Source organism: Podarcis bocagei (genome assembly GCF_964188305.1).
Source record: "Podarcis bocagei genome assembly, chromosome: W".
NCBI lineage: Eukaryota > Metazoa > Chordata > Lepidosauria > Squamata > Lacertidae > Podarcis > Podarcis bocagei.
The window spans coordinates 48,138,175-48,143,174 of record NC_138131.1 but is presented as its reverse complement, the minus strand read 5'-3'; positions in this window follow the sequence as shown (position 1 = coordinate 48,143,174).

Genomic DNA, 5,000 nt, shown 5'->3' with positions numbered 1-5,000 from the left:
CTCTCTCTCCCTCCCTCCCTCCCTCCCTCCCTCCCTCTGCCCCGCAATCAAGTGTGTGTGAGAGCGCACGAGTGCTTTTGTGCTTGTCTTTCTGTATCCCTGTGTCTCTGCATGCTCCCCTTCCCGCAAAGGAACGCACACACGCCGAGACTTTTCTCCCTTGCCGTCCCTGCAAGGACCAACGCACGAACGCACGCACGCACGCCCTCACCTGTCCCCTCCATCGCCTACCTGCTGCGCTGCCGCCAAGCGGCGGTCTACAACGTCACCAAGTTCTACGGCAGCTGTCGCCACGAACCCCACCCACCCTTGGCGATGTCGTCAGGTGACAGCGACCACGTAGAGCTGGAGGCTCCATGGGGGGGGGGAGAGCGGGCCGGTAGACCGGGAAGGCCTACGCCCTCCCTAGTAGACCGGCAAGCCGCAGCTTCTCCAGCCGGTAGACCGGGGGCCCGGCGAGTAGATTGGGCAGAGCGGGAAGCCCCCACGGTCTCGGAGGTAGACCGGCAAACTCCAGCCTTCGGGTGCCGGTAGACCGGAGGGGAGCTGACGGCCGGGAGACCAGGCTCACCTAGGTCCGACTCCCAGTAGACCGGCCAGCGGTTCCGCGCCGCGCGCCAGGTAGACCGGGAAGCCCCTCGATCTCTGGAGGAAGACCGGCAAGACCCAGCTTTCCCGGGCGGTAGACCGGAGGGGAGCCGACGGCCGGGAGACCGGGCTCACCTGGTCCGACTCCCAGTAGACCGGCCAGCGGTTCCGCGCCGCGCGCCAGGTAGACCGGGAAGCCCCTCGATCTCTGGAGGAAGACCGGCAAGACGCAGCTTTCCCGGGCGGTAGACCGGAGGGGAGCCGACGGCCGGGAGACCGGGCTCACCTAGGTCCGACTCCCAGTAGACCGGCCAGCGGTTCCGCGCCGCGCGCCAGGTAGACCGGGAAGCCCCTCGATCTCTGGAGGAAGACCGGCAAGACCCAGCTTTCCCGGGCGGTAGACCGGAGGGGAGCCGACGGCCGGGAGACCGGGCTCACCAGGTCCGACTCCCAGTAGACCGGCCAGCGGTTCCGCGCCGCGCGCCAGGTAGACCGGGAAGCCCCTCGATCTCTGGAGGAAGACCGGCAAGACGCAGCTTTCCCGGGCGGTAGACCGGAGGGGAGCCGACGGCCGGGAGACAGGGCATCGCCCCAGCCCGTCCGGCGGGAAGACCAGGCTTCCCGAGGGCCGCCGCCCAGTAGACCGGACAGCGGTTCCGCGCCGTGCTCCAGGTAGCCCGGCAGAGCCGCGCTCTGCGGTGGATAAACCGGGAAGCCCCACGATCTCGGAGGAAGACCGCCAAACCCAGCCTTCCCGGCCGGTAGACCGGGCTCACCGCGGTCCGGCGCCCAGTAGACCGGCCAGCGGTTCCTCTACCTTTCAAGTAAGACCGGCCAGAGCCCCCCCTCCTCGAAGGTTAGTAGACCGGGCAGCGGCTCCAGCCCCCCACCGCCGTGTGGACCGGCGTTTGCCGGGCCCAAGGAGGGTAGACCGGGAAGCCGTTTCTCCTCTTAGGTAGACCTGGAAGTCCCAGACCCTGCGGCAGGCAGGCAGGCAGGCAGGCAGGCAGGCAGGCAGGCAAGCAAGCAGGCAAGCAGGCAGGCAGGCAGGCAGGCAGGCAGGCAGGCAGGCAGGCAGGCATGCAAGCAAGCAGGCAGGCAGGCAGGCAAGCAAGCAGGCAGGCAAGCAGGCAGGCAGGCAGGCAGGCAGGCAGGCAGGCTGGCTGGCTGGCTGGGAGGGTGGCCGTCCGCTTCCTGCCTTCCAGGTGGACCGGGCAAGAGCCTGTTCCTTCGTTTAGGAGCGCTGGTCAGGCGGCAGGCAGGCAGGCAGGCAGTGAGGGCGTGGTGTGCGTGGACGCGAGGAGCCCACCGCGCCTGACACCGAGTAGACCGGCCAGCGGTGCCGCGCCGTGCGCCAGGTAGTCCGGCGAAGCAAAGCCGCCCTTTCTGGTGGGTTGACCGGGAAGCCCCACGATCTCGGAGGAGGCCGGCAATCCCCAGCCTTATCGGCCGGTAGACCGGAGGGGAGCCGAGGGCCGGGAGACCGGGTAACGTCGCCTGCCCCTCCGGCGGGTCGACCGGGAAGCCTCCCTACCTCGGAGGTAGACCGGCAGGACCCAGCCTCCACGGCCAGCAGAGCCCAGGGCCGGGAGACCGGGCACCCTTGCCAGCCCGGGGCCGGACCGGGGTGACGGTGCACGCGAGAAGCAGACTGGGCCTTCGGTCGGTAGACCGGGAGCCCCCATTCTCTGGAGGGGCCTGGCAAGGCCCAGCCTCCACGGCCAGCAGACTGGGGGGACTCTGTTCGCAGGCCCACCGGCCGCCGGGAGGACCGGCTAGTAGACCGGTTAGCAGCGGTACCAGTCCGGCCGTCAGGTGGCCCGGCGCTTCCCAGCCCCAAGCAGGGGAGACCGGGAAGCCGTCTGTCCTCGAGGTAGAGCTGGAAGCCCCAGGCAAGCAGGCAAGCAGGCAAGCAGGCTGGGAGGGTGGCCGTCCGCTTCCTGCCTTCCAGGTAGACCGGGCAAGAGCCTGTTCCTTCGTTTAGGAGCGCTGGTCAGGCGACAGGCAGGCAGGCAGGCAGGCAGGCAGTCAGGCAGGCAAGGAGGGCGTGGTGTGCGTGGACGCGAGGAGCCCACCGCGCCTGACACCGAGTAGACCGGCCAGCGGTGCCGCGCCGTACGCCAGGTAGACCGGCGGAACCCCGCTTTCCGATGGGTAGACCGGGAAGTCCCCACGATCTCTGAGGAAGACCGGCAATCCCCAGCCTTATCGGCCGGTAGACCGGAGGGGAGCCGAGGGCCGGGAGACCGGGCAACGCCGCCAGCCCCTCCGGCGGGTCGACCGGGAAGCCTCCCTACCTCGGAGGTAGACCGGCAGGACCCAGGCTCCACGGCCAGCAGAGCCCAGGGCCGGGAGACCGGGCACCCTTGCCAGCCCAGGTGCCGGACCGGGGTGCCGGTGCACGCGAGAAGCAGACTGGGCCTTCGGTCGGTAGACCGGGAGCCCCCCCGTTCTCTGGCTGGTAGACCGGATGGGAGTGGAGGGCTTGGAGGCCGGGCAACGCCGCTGTCTCCTCCGGCGTGTAGACAGGGCTTCCCGAGGTCCGGGGCCCAGTTGACCGGCCAGCGGTTAGGCGCCGTGCGCCAGGTGGTCAGGCAGAGCCTCTCTTTCCGCTGGGTAGACCGGGAAGCCCCGACCATCTCTGAGGAAGACCGGCAAACCCCAGCCTTCCCGGCCGGTAGACCGGGCTCACCGCGGTCCGGCGCCCAGTAGACCGGACAGCGGTTGCGCTACCGTTCTCGTAAGACCGGTCAGAGCCTCGCCCTCCTCGAAGGTTGGTAGACCGGGCAGCGGTTCCAGCCCCCCACCGCCTAGTGGACTGGCGCCTCGCGACCTCATGGAGGCTAGACCGGGAAGCCTTTTCTCCTCTTAGGTAGACCTGGAAGTCCCAGACCCTGCAGCAGGCAGGCAGGCAGGCAGGCAGGCAGGCAGGCAGGCAGGCAGGCTGGGAGGGTGGCCGTCCGCTTCCTGCCTTCCAGGTAGACCGGGCAAGAGCCTGTTCCTTTGTTTAAGAGCGCTGCTCAGGCGGCAGGCAGGCAGGCAGGCAGGCAGGCAGGCAGGCAGGCAAGCAAGCAAGCAAGCAGGCAAGCAAGAAGGCAGGCAGGCTCTCGCCTCCCGTTCTCGGAGGTAGACCGGCAAGCCCCAGTCCCCCCGGCCCGGCTAGTAGACCGGGTAGCAGCGGTACCAGTCCGGCCGTCAGGTGGCCCGGCGCTTCCCAGCCCCAAGCAGGGGAGACCGGGAAGCCGTCTGTCCTCGAGGTAGAGCTGGAAGCCCCAGGCAGGCAGGCAGGCAGGCAGGCAGGCAGGCGTGAGCGTGGACGCGAGGAGCCCACCGGGCCTCCGTCGGGCCGACCGGGAATTCTCCCTTCCTCGGAGGTAGACCGGCAAGACCCAGCCGGCCGACTGCAGGGGAGCCCAGGGCCGGGAGAACGGGGTGACCGTGGACGCGAGAAGCAGACTGGGCCTTCGCTGGGTAGACCGGGAGGCTCCCCGTTCTCGGAAGGGGGACGGCGAGGCCCTCGCGAGTAGACCGGGCGGTCGGCAGGCCTCCAGCGGGTAGACCGGGGAGGACCGCGAAGCCCCAGCCGCAGGAAAAACGGGCCGCAGTGCCGGCCCCTCCGGCGTGGAGCTAGACCCGGCCGCTCCCCCCTCCGGAAAACGGCCAGCGCTTCCGCTCCTTCCGCCGGGAAGACCGGCCGAGCCACCCCCGCTTGCCGGCCGGTAGACCGGGGCCACCGGCAACCGCGCCCCCTGGACCGGGCAGGGGCCAGACCCACGCAGACGCCCGGAAGCCTGCCCTTCTCCGGCCTTCGCACCCTCCGCCAACCGCTCTCGCCTCGCCTCCGTCCGCCTCCCGTTCTCGGAGGTAGACCGGCAAGCCCCAGTCCCCCCCGGCCCGGCTAGTAGACCGGTTAGCAGCGGTACCAGTCCGGCCGTCAGGTGGCCCGGCGCTTCCCAGCCCCAAGCAGGGGAGACCGGGAAGCCGTCTGTCCTCGAGGTAGAGCTGGAAGCCCCAGGCAGCCAGGCAGGCAGGCAGGCAGGCAGGCAGGCTGGCTCCCTTCCTCGGAGGTAGACCGGCAAGACCCAGCCGGCCGACTGCAGGGGAGCCCAGGGCCGGGAGAACGGGGTGACCGTGGACGCGAGAAGCAGACTGGGCCTTCGCTGGGTAGACCGGGAGGCCCCCCGTTCTCGGAAGGGGGACGGCGAGGCCCTCGCGAGTAGACCGGGCGGTCGGCAGGCCTCCGGCGGGTAGACCGGGGAGGACCGCGAAGCCCCAGCCGCAGGAAGAACGGGCCGCAATGCCGGCCCCTCCGGCGTGGAGCTAGACCCGGCCGCTCCCCCCTCCGGAAAACGGCCAGCGCTTCCGCTCCTTCCGCCGGGAAGACCGGCCGAGCCACCCCCGCTTGCCGGCCG